The 15,977-nt window shown below is 44.7% G+C and overlaps 1 long non-coding RNA gene across 1 annotated transcript in view; it reads right to left on the bottom strand.

Annotated features, from left to right (window-relative positions):
* The window catches only part of LOC306915687, a 41,211-nt gene that overhangs the window by 24,181 nt on the left and 1,053 nt on the right, over positions 1-15,977 (bottom strand). The window contains exon 2 of the long non-coding RNA XR_013788870.1: positions 15,057-15,168. This is a non-coding gene — a long non-coding RNA (uncharacterized lncRNA). The remainder of the gene's footprint in view (positions 1-15,056; positions 15,169-15,977) is intronic.

The raw sequence follows: 15,977 nt of genomic DNA, 5'->3' as shown, positions 1-15,977 counted from the left end.
TCATCGTATTTCCACGATCAGCAACCATGAAGGCCGCAACTGTTTACACAGGCCAAGGCAAGAAAGCGGCCGACTCGGTCCGCGCTAAGGTATGTACTCTTTACATGCGATATCCATGAATCTGACAGTGATTTATGCCTTGTGATTTATGGGATATGAGTTTGTGGTTTTGCGTCCTTGTTCTGCTACCCATTGTGTGGCGGCATCGAATATGCTTAACCGCGGCCCAGTTCCTTATCTGTGCTGCCATGTGACTGGTGAGGCAGTGCGCGTGAATGTGGAAATTATGCAAGTGTAGCTAATGATTCTTTTGCCACGCTGAAAAGTTGTCGGGCCAAGTAATAATGGCTAGCAGGATGGGATACTGGTGGTGGTATTTCATGGAACATTAATACGCACAAGCATGTGAATACACACACACACACGCACACACAAGCGTGCATGCACATACACCATATATGCACACACATACACCCTGCGTGCACTTCCTCATTTACAAAGCAGAAACACATGCCCATATAATCTCACTCATATTCTTGCGCACAGCACAAACGCACGCACGCACGCACGCACCCTCCCCCCAACACTCACGCACACACCACCACAGGCACCACACGCAATACATCCACGCCGGCTTCTCATATGGAATATCGTGGGTGGCGTTGGACCGGTAGAGGGCTCTGGAAATAGCTCGGGAGCAACCCCTCCATTTGTGCGACCCAAATTTCCTTTTCTGAGGTCGGCTGCCTGGGCTGGAAGTGCTGTGCAGCAAGCCTGCCGTCGCCACGGGACACCACAACGGGGCCACGCTGACAGCACTTCACAGGGACCTCGGCCTGGCAGGGGTGACCAGATGGCCCTCCTCGCTGCACACATCAGACGTGCACGCACATACACACACACACACACACACACACATAAACCTCTCGCGTGCGTACGAAAGCATGCGCAGGTTATGTGTGCACGCACCGAAGTGCACCGAAACATGCTGGCTCGGGCTCGTAATATGTGCTTGTGCATACAAGGAGATAAATACATATGAGCGCGCCACAGATCCATCCACACTAACCCAGCATCTATATTCTGTCACAGACACTGTCAAGGAACGAGACGACGAGTGGGAGTAGGGGAGGATGTGTGCGGTGCGTGTTTGTGCATGTGTGGTTTGCGTGTGTGTGTGTGTGTACTGTATGCATGTAGGAGTATTAGTGTACTTTAGTGTTGTTTGAGTTTGAGCGCTTGTGACATTGGTTTACAATGTATGTGTGTGTTTGTGTGTTTGTCGGGGGGATAAAGTTCCATAATTGGGCGGATGGAAAAACATTGCAATGGGAAAGACGTCCCTGCCGTTACCACCACATATCAAGTCAATTTCACGGATAAGCATCTGCATCTGCAGGTACACAATGGCTGAGTTCTCGCTGTTCCACTCGCCAAAATGATTTGGGGCTATTGTGGGAGGGCATAGATGCTACCCATGCAGATGGTAGACACCAACAATACAAATATTTCAGAGCCATCCAGCAATTAAAGGTATATTCAGTGATTTGACTTAATTCAAATATCACTTATTTTTTCTTTTTTTCTGGATAATCCTCCCTACTATAGAGTGTGCTGACCATATAAGGAGTTCCTCCCTGTCCCCAGTGAGCCCCTGGGGTCAAAAAACCCTAGTTTCAGTTTTGGTGGCGGGTGGCAAAACCGTCATCTAATCAGGATGAGAGGGGCCTTCCTCCAATCATGATCGAGTGGGGGCGGGCCTTGGTACACATGCTGTTGGCCTGTTGCACTTCCCCCCCACTGTAGAGCGTGCATGTGCACATTTTGTTACCGGGGCAGACTGGGTGGTTTTCCAAATCACCCAAATCACTGAATGTTCCTTTAAGTGCAGTAAATTGATCTGCCATTGTCATACTAGAGCTCAGGATCTTTGTTCCAGATATCCACCAGATATGGCAATAATTAATACATAACAGCTTGGACATATGCTCTTCTATTTTTCAGCCATACTGAATTAAACACACTGCGTCCATATATGGTGGTCCTACGCTGCAACAATCATGCGCAGTATGTACTGTACAGTTGTAGGCGGTTTATTTACATTGCTTTTCATACAGACTTCATCTCACAAACTTGCATGACCATTAATAACAATAAACACTTCCAAGTACCATTCTCAAATGGCTATGGCATATGCCTGCCAGGAAACACAAGGCACTCTGTAGAAACTCAAATGAACTGTGAGGATTCGGAACGGTAAAACACAGGCAGCGGAGGCAGCTTGCCCCACCGTCTCCCTGTTCAAAGCCCTTCTTGTTTGTAGTGGAGGGGCTGAATGTTGCCTTTCACGCCGGCCATTTTTACCCGACCGGGACGATATTTTTCGAGTCCTTCAAGAGAGAGGGCCATTCGCTTCCTTTTCCTGTGGTTTGGCCCGGGCCGGGCCGTCGGGAGAGGGGAACAGCCAAACCCAAATGTAGATGCTCAACTTGGCAGGGCCCTCTGCGGAGCGTCCCGACCAGACAAAGGCAGCGAGAGAAATACGGCCCCATTTATTTATACTCGCTGCGGTTTTGCGTGTTGCGTCCTAGACTTCCAGACCCCAGGAGGATATTCCGACGGAGGACGAAGACAGATGAACGGCTTTCCGTCGACACACTTAAAGGAGCCTTTGGGATAGATGTCATATCCATATGTGTTAATCGAGTGTGAGGATTTGATGTGTGGCCCAACCAATGCCAAACCCTACCCCCCGCCCGCTCCCCCTACTATTTTATGTATTCATTTATTTTTCAAAATGCTGTAGGTCTGTCTTTCAGTACAGGTTATGGTTAAGGACAATCTGTTCTCCCTTTCAAGACTTGAAATATTGTATGGATTGTGGGGGTTCTCTATAATGGCAGAAAGAATGAGGCTATGAAATTCGAGAGTTGTCAGAATCGTCGGCTCGCTATCATCAGTCCAAGCCATCCCTCTATGGGGACTTGGGGAGATGACCTCACCAGTGTCAGCCAAGGTATGGAACCAATTTAGCAGAACTCCCCTCTCTTCCTCTCGGGTGGATCTGTCCAACTCCAGCACATGTAGGCCCGCCTCCAGCTCAGTAACTAGCAGACTCAACCATTGGGGAGACAGAAGGGGGTGGGTGGGGGTGTGGGGATATTTTACAAAAACTGAGAACCCGCAAAAACTCTCCCAACAAAAACTGAGCATTAGACTCAGTGACTCACACCTAGGCTGTGTTTGTGTGTGGGAAAACACATCACTGAGTCAACCAAGACTATTTCTACATAAGTTTAGTAGCTGTGAGAGTACTGTGTTTATACTGTGTACTATGTTCACACACATACATTGCACATGCACTCTCTCTTTCTCTCTCTTAGGCACGCACACACACATAATACATACTGTACATGCACACATAAACACACACACAATCTCTTAATACATACATGCACGCATAAACACACACAATCTCTTAATACATACAGTGTACACACGCGCGTATAAACACACACGCAATCTCTTAATACATAGTGTAGGCGCGCGCGCGCACGCACGCACGCACGCACGCACACACGCACGCACACACACACACACACACACACACTCTCTCTCTCTCCCTCTCTCTCTCTCTCTCTGTGGCTGTGTGTGGAGCTCTCTGGGCAGGAATCGGAGCCAAGCCCCAGCTAAAGAGTGGAACACAGGGAGTCTTGTGCCTGCTTTTGGAGCCTGGAGCTCTCTCCCGACCTCGCTTCAAAATACACTGTGGCTTCGAGGAACAGCACTCTCAGCAGTAGGGAGGCCAGTCCATGGAAAATTTAGACGCAACAAGAAAGACGACCGGGAGAAGAAGAAGAAAAAAAAGAGGCGGGTTTGAAATTTATGTCCTCATTCACATTTGCGGCCGTGGACATTTTCTTGATGCCTTTAGCATGAAGGGAAGTGCTGTCTCAAATCTGAAAGTGAAAGAAAAGTTGGTGCCGTACCAGTAGGTTACAACTGCATTCATCAAAACAATAGCAGGAGTGCATACTCCAGCGCCATGGGCAGTTACATAATCGGACGTTTCCAAACACTGCGGTGCGTCTCCAAGAATATTTCACTTTTTGGGGGAATTCTTAGGGTTAGCACAATGTCCGCTGGCATTGAATGGATGGCCCTGTTCTCTCTCTCTCTGTGCGCCATATCAGTACATATTGCCAAAACATGACTTCCTGCACCCAAAACCCCCCAGAAAATATCTGAAGTGCTAAAGTCATTGCTCTGAATCACATACAACAGTACATGCGGGGAAATACTTTAAAAATGGATGGAGTTTCCATACAAAATGATGAATGGCGTCTCCCCAACAATAAAACATTAAAAAAGCCTCTATTGTCATGTTCCACGTCTTCTTATTAGTATCCATTAGTTGTTGCATAAATCATTTTCTGAGTCAGTCAGTCAGTCAGTCAGTCAGTCAGACAGACAGACAGACAGACAGACAGACAGACAGACAGACAGACAGACAGACAGACAGACAGACAGAGTTCTATTTGGCTGGTCAGAGAATCGCGTGGCGTTCCACTGACGGTAAATGTAAACACATTTGTCAGTGTCCCATGTGTTCACATGACTCCATCCGTTGTTCCCGTAAGCAAGACTGCTGATCTAGCAATAGTAAGAATGACAGAGAGGCTAGTGCTCTGACATCTCACCTGACACCAGCGGCATAATAACACCTTGTCTCACTAATGGTGTATGTAATGGCTGCAGAACCCTGTAATCTCTTCCCTTTCTGACGCTCGCTATGACTGAAATATCAAACTGGCCTACAATGATATAGGTTATGCAAACACAGGCGCAGTGAAAACACGCAGGTATTGTCATGGTGTGTGGCTCAGGTACAACAAGGACACGGCCACACTCTCTCGCTCGCACGCACGCACGCACGCACGCACGCACGCACGCACGCACGCACGCACGCACGCACGCACGCACGCACGCACGCACGCACGCACGCACGCACGCACGCACGCACGCACGCACGCACGCACGCACGCACGCACGCACGCACGCACGCACGCACGCACGCACGCACGCACGCACGCACGCACGCACGCACGCACGCACGCACGCACGCACGCACGCACGCACGCACGCACGCACGCACGCACGCACGCACGCACGCACGCACGCACGCACGCACGCACGCACGCACGCACGCACGCACGCACGCACGCACGCACGCACGCACGCACGCACGCACGCACGCACGCACGCACGCACGCACGCACGCACGCACGCACGCACGCACGCACGCACACACACACACACACACACACACACACACACACACACACACACACACACACACACACACACACACACACACACACACACACACACACACACACACACACACACACACACACACACACACACACACACACACACACACACACACACACACACACACACACACACACACACACACACACACACACACACACACACACACACACACACACACACACACACACACAGGCAGCCACTCAGCTCACCTGAACAGCAGCTTACTGAAAAACGATATCTAACTTTGGTCAACAACTGTCCTCAGAGTGACATGCCTAGAAGGGTTTTTTTTCCCCTCCGGGCTACACAGTGCCCGGGGATGTTGAACTAACTCTCTCTCTCACATACACACAATGAAGTTAGCAGTGGCTAACATCTCTAATCTCTTTGGGTCTTCTACAGCAGTGGTTCTCAAACATTTTCAGGCCGCAGACCCCCAATTGCAAAGGTTTTGTGCCAGGCACACATAAGAGAACATTTGTCAAGATGTATTCATGTTGTGAGCTTGTAGATAGTAGCTATTTTATAGTAGCCAAAATATACAATATTTCTGGGACCCCCTGGAACCCCCTAAAGGACCCCTGGGAGGTCCCCAAACCACACTTTGAGTTTACAGTATATGCAAACCATGTATGCCCAAGCTAAATACATGTTGTGTGAGTGGCGTGCATGCCACGTACAGTATATGTCTTCTGCCCATACAATTAAAGTGTATGGGCAGACGTCTGTGCGTGCGTGCGTCTGTGCGAGTGTGTTCTGTAAGCCAGGGGTGGGCAACTGGCGGCCCGTGGGCCACATGCGGCCCCCACCTTCACTTAATGCGGCCCGCAGGTTAATATCAGAATACTGATATAGTATTGATTTCAGCTGTTGCAATTCCAAACATGCAAACATGCAAACATGACCTGCTTTAATTATACTTAATGACTAGTATTAAAGGACTAGTACTTAACGACTAGTATTAGTAGTATTGTCTTTTTGTGTAATGTAATTAATCCATTTGAAAATCAATAAAAAGGTTACTTTTCAGGTTTCTAATAAAAAGAAAGCAAAAAAGAATTCAGTATTTCAATTCAAATATAGCAAAAATAGCCGATCTACAAGCTCAAAACGCGTCGCGCTGCGACGCGTTTTGAGCTTGTAGATCGGCTATTTTTGCTACGACAGTAATATGCAATGCAGCCCTCTGGAGTGAGTGTGGAAATATAGTGGCCCTCTCCATCGTCAAAGTTGCCCACCCCTGCTGTAAGCCATGCCCCCTGTAGGCTACCTATACATCCATCAGGGCATACATCAGTGGCTGTGTTTGATTCCACACTGTCTGTCTCCTTACTAATCCCCATGCCCCGATACACACAACACTCAACAAGCTAACCAAGCATTCCTCCAGTAAAAGACAAACAGTCACGCAGCTGAAAGGATTGCCGACTTAAGAGCGGAAAGAAGGTTAAAAAATGAATAACACAATGCTAGTTTCCGTTTGGGAAAAAAGGTGGAAAAATGACAGCCAATGACTCCAGGTTATTTACTGGAAAAAAACGACCTCTTAATTTTGAGAGAAAACATAGTAGGTATTTATATAATGTAGTTGTGCATTGTTGTTGCCGTTGTAATGCAACCATGATATGTAAATACTGTGAAACATTTACGTGTAATACAATACTCATATTAATCTAATCTTTGTACGTAGGAGAGGTGGGTATACTATGTCTATGTACTATATTATAGTCATTTTAGGATCACTGAAAATGAAAACTTTCAACCAAGACATTTATTTTTTTAAACGTGAAAGAAAGTAGTATAAAGTAAAATCATGCTACCATAAATTCCTCTGGTTATCTCACTCAGAATTGTCAACTTAGAGCACCTGCTTATCAGCTCATTATCACAAAAGATAAGTCACGCTTAACAACAATTAACAAACTCTTCAGTTGAATGACAGCGTGAAAAGAAATGTAATGGCGTGCACACTGCAGACAAGGTGGAAGGACAAATGTAGTATGAATCACAAAGCCAGACCATAAACATGAAGCTGGAACAGTTGGAAAAGTACTGCTGCTGCTACCGTTTCCTGGGTTTTGGGTGAGAGCATGAGTAACGCCTGAGGTTCTGAATTCAAACATGTTTTGTCCGTCACTCTGTCACACAGCTCACACGCCTACACCTCAACTACACCAGGTGAGTTATGATCCACAGACACGCCTATAGGAGAGAGAGAGACAGAGAGAGAGAGAGAGAGAGAGACAGTTTCGCAGGGAGAGAGAGAGAGAGAGCGAGAGAGAGAGATTTTCATACCAGGAACTTGGTCTACAAATGGCTAAAAGTTAATCAAGCAGTATGGTTTGATCAGTATGGGTGAGAGAGAGAGATGTTTATTGTATTGTTTTATCTTGATTGTTTTGTTCCACTTTTGCTTTGGCAATGTAAACGTATGTTTTCTCATGCCAATAAAGCTCCTTTGAATTGAATTGAATTGAATTGAGAGAGAGAGAGAGAGAGACAAGGGGGTGAAGAGGGAGAGGGAGTGAGGGAAGGAGTGATTGAGTGAAGGAAGGAGGGAGGAAGAAAGGGGGGGTTGCTTCCTGTCGCCATTCCTCCCTGCCCACATAGACAGCTAGAGAGAGAGCGAGCGCGAGAGAGAGAGAAAGAGGGGGAAGAGAAGAGGATCTGGGCAGACTGCAGGCCACATTCTGACTGAGTCCCTCGCTCTCTTTCTGTGCCGAGTGATGTGTTCCCCCCCTCCTCCCTCCTCCTCCTCCCTCTCTCCCTCCCTCCCTCCTGCCCTTCAAAGCTTCGACATGTCATCTCTCACCACAAAAACAGAGGTGGGAAGACTAGCTGGCGCTGCTGGTGCCTCAGGGTGTCTGGCACTAAAGCTGCCTGCAAATACAGCAGGGTACGTAGAAGAGAGAGAGAGAGAGAGAGAGAGAGAAGGAAGGAGAGGGGGAGCAACGCAGGGAGAGGAGAAAGAGTGCACATACTGTACGTACGGACGGAGAGAGAGAGATACAGGCAGAGGAGCAGAGATAGAAAGAGAGAGAAATCAAGGGAGGGAGGAAGAGGGAGATACAGACAGCAGAGACACACACACAGACAGCAGAGACACACACACACACACACACACACACACACACACACACACACACACACACACACACACACACACACACACACACACACACACACACACACACACACACACACACACACACACACACACACACACACACACACACACACACACACACACACACACACACACACAGAGAGTGCATTAAAACAAGCCTCGTAAAGCCCAGGGCATCAAAGTGTCTGTGGATAGGCGCTGTTATTAAGGTGTAGAGAGACAGAGAGAGAGAGAGAGAGAGACAGGAGAGTCCTGGGTTTGTTTGTTTCTTTTCTTTAAGTGACACTGCTGTCTCTCTGCCTCTCTCTCCCTCTCATGTACACAAACACACTTACAGCAGCTGAGTCAAGTTTATGAAGAACGAGTGGGAGGGAGGAAGAAAATGTAATATCTTGAAATATGGGAGAATCTCTCTCTCTGACAAAGAGAGGGGACTTGGTTCTAGCTGTGTGGCCCGGCCGGATACCCCCCCCCCCCCCCCCCCACCTCCTACCATCACAACCACAAAAAACATGATGATACCCATAAAGGTTGAACAAATGGGTTGAATTTTACTGATCCTAATGTGAAATGCATGCAAGCCAGTGGTCCATAATTGACTATATCTGCTCTGATTCAAATGCAATTTTCCCAGAGACACAGTAGTACTTATTGTGACTCTAAACACATACCATGGACGGCCATTGCTTGTGAATAGATGACTCCGGGCCAACTGTTTGCTGCTCGGATACCACGAAATTTGCAGATTGATTTAAGGGGCAATTATGCACTTGGCTTTTGAACCCCTGAGGCTTTGGGAATGAATTGGCGATTGGCTCATGGACAAAGTAAGCACATCTGACCAAATGAGGCCGTGCCGTATAGGCTCAGAGTGTCAGAGAACCCACATGAGCCTAGCCAGTAAGCACATCTCTAGCGGGCCGTTTATGGGCCTCGCGGGACCCGTGGGTTCTGACCCAAGTGGCTGCTGGGAGAATCAGAAGGAACAATTACAGTCAGGGAGAGAGGATTCCACTGACGTTGGAGATAAATACTAAATGTCACATCAGGTCCATAGCTGAGCATTGTCAACTGGCAAAGATTAGATGAGCAAGGATCAAGGATTTGTATGTCATTTCAGAACATGTAGGAACATGAAAGGGGCAAATTTGATACTCAGGTCTGGGGTCTGGGGTAGATAATAATAAATAATAATAGACACAAACAAAATCCCACATTCAATAAGTAAATATAAGGTAAAATGACAGCAGTAGAATTAGGTTAAGTGCTAAATCTCGGGAGGGTTTCATAGTTTTTTATAAATGTGCTTAGTATGAATGTGATACAACCTTCATGCATTTTGTATGGTTTCATTTCTTGTTTGCATTGCTTTTTAATTGGGGTTCTTTGCACACTCAGCGCAAATAAACCATAATTTATGTCAAATCAATGTTAACATAAAGCATTTTAAATAAGCCGTCTATCTGGAATAGTAAATGGTGAAGTAAATGATTTTTTACAAGTATTATTACTATAATGCGCAGTAAGACTGCATGTTAATACATAATCATTTAGTGGTTACAAAATAATTACAGTGCAACCAAGTAATGTAAATACAGATCCTGGCAACACAAGTAGGAAGTAGTGAAAGTCATGACTCATGTTAATTCTGTACATCAAAGAAAAACCTCTTGTACATAAGGGAAAAAAGGTATTCATTAGCTTGGACTGAATTAAGTCTTGGCTGAGATCCACAACTTCCAGTGTAGGCCTATTATGTCATTGGTACTGAGAGATGCATCAAAGAAATACACAATCACATTGTGCCGTTTTTCCGGAAAACGTGTCCAGTCTGCAAGGACCTTTACAGTACTTGATAAGGCGCAGGCCAGAAGAACAAGAACAATGTCTGATTTACACTTAATTGCGCTGTGACGCATTGTGAACTTTTTTGTGTGCAACATGAGGCACAACCAAGTATAAACCAGATTACAGAGTTTAGGTGTTTTGTTTTGATAAATAACATCACAGGCATAACTTTCCATGATTTAAAATTCATGAAGTTACCACTATCCATTTTCGGACCACTTCAAAACAAGGAACCCCCCCCCCGCTCTCTGGCCGCCTCCCATCCCGGTCCCGCTGTTTGTGTTTGGAGATGCTCCAGTGAAGCTGTACCACCTGGCTGCACCTCTGTAAAGTGGAACCACGCAGATAAGGCCTCCAACAGAGGCCTGCCCACGTCTGAGTGAGGAGGAGCCGCTATAGAATGCCATTATGGTCTGCTGGTGATGACATGCAATCTTTACAACGTGTTTGCTCTGCGTTGCGCTAGCTGTGTAAAGCAGTGCTGTCATGCGTGACCAAGCACCTGCATTTCCGGCATAGAAAGTCAATAGCAAAGGCTGCCTATAAAAACATGATAGGTATTAAGGTATATTAATAGTGCAATGGGTATATGTGCACGGGGGCAGTTGGCGGTTAGTTTGCATGTGCATGTGTTTGTTAACAAACTACAAGAACTTGTGCAACTGTGCGTACATTGTGTACAGCAGTGATTCTCAAAGTGGGGTCCTGGTACCACCAGGGGTCCATTTGGGGGATCCAGGGGTCCCCAGCTAAATGTGTTAATTAATACAGCACAATCATTTTAACCACTTCATCCATATTTTATACGTTGGTTATTCAAAAATAGCATATACACAAGCTCATAGCTTATAAGATCTTGTAAGTACTTTTAAACATAAATCTTGCTGGGGGTCTCTGGCAAAAAACATTTTTTTATATGGGGGTAAAAGGCTAAATACATATCAATTTGGGAGTCCTTGACATGAATACGTTTGAGAACTACTGGTGTACAGACATAAGCACATGAAGGCCCGCATATGCACGCAAATACTGTACCACTGTACCATTCCAATTTCTAGATCAGTGCTCCTAACCCAGCCTCTTTCATAGTTCCTGACTGGCGTGCCGTGGCACATTCCCATGCCACCAGCCTGTCTGGCGTTGCCACATACATAGAAACAGCAGGGCCACGGTACCGGCCCAAACCCCCCTCAAAGTCTGGCCCAGTCTGCAATGGCAGTCAGCAGGACTTCACTCTCAAACAGAGAGCCTCAAAGCGACCCAAGTTTACGGCTCCCTGGAGGAACCACTGTAAAGTGCCACAGGACACCAAACAGGAAAAACAACTTGAGGGACGAGCGAGTTAAAAGCATTAAGACCAAATTCAACCGTGCAAACTCTGATGATAATTTATAGCTCAAATGCAGACTGGGCTTGTGTACGCCTACCATTGTATAGACACAGACTCCTCCAAATGAGTGTCCCCTGCTGCTGTGCGGGTTGCTGCAATGTTTTGGAGACTGCACTGAAGATTAACAAAACCGGTGGTAATGGCCTATTTGTGATAATGTGATTTCAATAGATTAGACAAGCACAGATTGATAGGTGCTCACAAAGACACAAGCCATAACGTAGTGCTTAAAAGACACATGACTTATCACCATTAACTGTGCCATGTGCACATGTCGTAGTGTCTTAACTGCCCAGTAAATAGGCATTAGACAAAGGGCATAATTCAACTGACAGAGATGACACACAGAGGATGTTCTCAAATTCATAGCATGTGTGGACTCACTGTTGTCGTGTGAAGCCTGTGCGACTCCATTCTGGGGTTTGTAATTTTTCTGCTTCATTTAAAACATTTGATTAAATGTCTGTTTACAATTTCGAGTGAATTTCATTTGCCCAGAACACAGAACCCTAGTTGAAAACTGTTTTCATAATTAAAACAATCTATACAAGCCTTGAGCATGGATGTCAAGAATATTAGTTGCTTCTTTTATCAATTCCTGCAAAACTGGCATTGTGTAAAAACAAGGCTTTAATCTACAAGTGGTATTAATCCAGCCACTGAGAACTATACAAGGTCATAGTGTGAAACAAATGTTGCATTTCTTTGTTGGCAGGAACATGCTGAGACCTGAATGTCTTTACTTAAAAGCTTACCAATAACAGAATGGACAAAACCACAAAAATCTAAAACAAATATTATTCCATGTCACATTCCCACCGACCACGCCATTACGGTACGTTCACATTGCTTTAGTTTTTAGAAACTTTGTTAACCACAAACATGGGGAAAACAAGGTAATGGTTTGTGAGACACTTACAATGCATTGGCCTGTTCCTTTGAATTCAGACACCCATGGGCAACATACATTTATTTAGAGCATTTGTATGACTCTTCAAAAATGACTCCAATGAGGCAGCAGCAATAGCTTGGCAGTGATACTGCTAGTTTAAATGTTGCTAGTTTAAATGTTAGACAATACTGCCCCCTGCTGTCTGGATAACACCTATTAAATTAACATCAACAGCCCTAACCAAAGGTGAAGGAGGTCAAATGTCTATCAAAATCCAGATAGAAAAATGTCAATAAATTATATTATTGGTCAAAAAGTGAACAGTAATTTGTCAAACATGGTTTCATCATAGGTCATAGTCGTTAAAACCTCATAACGATAATGTGCCATTACAAACCCACACATTATTACTGTGAGGTGAAACTCATTCAAGTCCAGGTTCCTGTATATTCCTTTGTGTGCTGAGCAAGTGACAGTAATATGACAAAGTAGGCTTTATGATATTAGGATAGCAAAACCCAAATCCCATTTGGTTTACAGAAGTTGAATGTGAATGTTATTGTAATTAGGATATTCAAAAGGATTTCAAGCCGTTGAACCAACAAGTATCATAGGCCTAGTGTGTAATATAGGCATGTGTTTTAGATTGTAATACTAGTGACAGAAATTTTCATAAATATTATGGAGCTATGAGAAAGGGAATAAAATCTCAAGTGATTGATTTGCCTGAAAGATGAATATCCTATTAATTTACAATTTAGGCATTTAACAGACCAGAGCGATTTACCATACATTATGCAAGAACAAAAAAGCATGGCAATACATCATATACATAAACAAGTAGTTATCATGAATCATCCGTAAGCTAAGAACGTAACAGTGGAATATCTATATAATGAAACTATGCATATATACTATATAGTGTTATGTCTACATCAAATGCTATCCAAGTCTATATAAAATGGTATCTAAGTTACATAAGTTACATAAATTACATCTGAGCAATACATACATCGGCGAATTAGGAGACAAGGACCCCTGGATAAAAGCTCCCCCCAACAGGATTTACAGTAAACATACACACAATTAACTGCAAAAGCATACTAGGACATGCATTCAACTGGCCTCTCAACAGGCTTTACAGCATCTAGTACTTCCACACAACTAACCCACACAATGTACTAAAACAAACATTCACCTGCATCTCAGCAGGATTTACAGCATATGTACATGTACACACAGTTAAGCGGCAAGCCAACAGCATATTAACAGAGACATACATACATTCACCCGCATCTCGGCAGGATGAGCCAACAGCACAATGACAGACAGACAGACTGACAGACTGACAGACAGACAGCTTCTCAAGCTATTTTGCACTTGCGTTTTGGATTTCTCCCCACAGAACTGAATGGTCCATATTGAATGGAATACTCAGCCCCTTTAAAATCGTATAGATTAACTTGCTTCAAGTTCAAAGGTATCATGATATTTCTTTCTTTTGACATATTCAAAGTGAATTGACAAGAATGACTAAGGCTTCTGAGTATGTGACAAGAAATGCAAAGTCAACACTTGAACTCTAGAACCCTATAGGTTTAAGTGGTAGCAAGAGCAACTCACACAGTGGCTGGGGGGGTCCCTGGGCCGGCCTTGGTCCGGACAACAATCCACAATGGCCATAATTTACACAAATACAAATCTGAGCAAAGTAATGCACTGCACTCTGATTTATAGCCACAAATGAAGCCTGACAAAGAAATATTCCTGGCAGTCAATTCACTTTAATTCCTGAATCTTGTCTTTTACAATGATCAAGGTGGTTGCTTGGATGTTGCACTAGACTAGAGCGTTCAAATCAAACACAGAACCATACAGCCTTCACATCTCTACACTAATCATAGAAACCACACTACCCTGGCCTAAACTAGTCTCTCGAGACAGTGCTGTTTTCCCTTTGTTTCGCAGATGGGTTCCCAGATTGACCCTAAACTAAGTTAACTAACAGCATTCATGGTCTTCCCAGTGGCTGTCTAGTATTGTTATTGTAGGCCTACTGCACTGTCTGCACAGGCTAAATATGAGCTGCTGTGTGAGACAATTTGTCATCTCTCATAATGATGCCAGAAGTAATTTCATGGGGGATACATGCTACAACTTGGAAAAGTCAAACTAATTTGATCTTCTACAGACAGAAGATGAAGTGAGTAAAATATAATTCAGACTATTGCAAATACAATGCACTATAATGCACTCACCAATGCTCATAGTCTGTGCTTTCCTTTGAAGAAGTGCCATTTCTTTAAATTCATGATTCAGATAACAAAGTTTTGAATCTTAGCCTAAACCTTAGCCTGAGGATGTAGCCTAAAATCTAAATATTTCATTAACGTAGGCCTATATCAGCTATCAAATATAGTTTTAATACTAGGCTACTTCTTTAGTGAGAGTATGCTTCATACCTTGTATTGTCTTCTCCCATCAAGTTATTTCTCCACTTACAGTAATTGTCTGCTCATCTGGTTGGTCTGTCCTCTCACCACACAGCATAGGGTCTCTCTCCACCAAGAAAGCCTAATTGAATTACAAACAATGACATACCCTCTTGTTAATTAATTAATATATCATAATAATGGTAAGATTAGGCTTAGGCAGACTAATGTCTGTAGTCTACAGTTCAAGCAGTTTTAAACATTTAGTGCTTCTTACCGTTTGTCTCAGAATACTAAGGTCTTGACTTAGTCAATGATTTAACGTGTGATTTTTGGAGCCTACCCTCTGACTCCTTACTGCCACAGACTCACATTGGCATTTGACATTGCAAAGGTCAAGTCGCATAGTAACCTAAGTAGATGTGTTTTGGGTCATTCTTACTATTCGGTGCCATTTCAACTTTTTCAAAACAAAATATATTTTTTTACAGAATTTTTCATTTTTTCTGAAAGAGGGCATGTTCAACTGTCAGAAAAACATATCCATTTACACTGTAATGGGGGGGGACACATTTTGGACATAACAGGGAGGGGGAGGGGGGCATTTTATTCTAAAGATGGGCATTACTCCTCATGTAATGAAGAACCGATCAGACCCACTAGGGAAAGACCAGGGCCACACAATCAGTTGGAACCACTCCGGAACTACTCTGCCAGGACTGGGAGGCACAATTCTGGCATGTGGAGGGACTAGGCTCTGTGGGTTGACTCCTGTCCGGGCCCCTCCTACGTCTCACCAGGTCCACTCCTGCTCTCACCAGGAGTACAGCTAGGACCTGTGCGTTGCACCAGACACTTTATTCAGGAGTGGTGGATTCTTGAGCCGCACCTGGGACTATCCTCAGTGATGTATCCCAGTAAATAATGTTCCAATTTTGGAGCTCTGGCTCA

This window comes from Electrona antarctica (assembly GCF_951216825.1).
Source record: "Electrona antarctica genome assembly, chromosome: 22".
In the NCBI taxonomy this organism is placed as follows: domain Eukaryota; kingdom Metazoa; phylum Chordata; class Actinopteri; order Myctophiformes; family Myctophidae; genus Electrona; species Electrona antarctica.
Note: the sequence above shows the minus strand (reverse complement) of the source record. Positions and strands in the feature narration are given on the sequence as shown.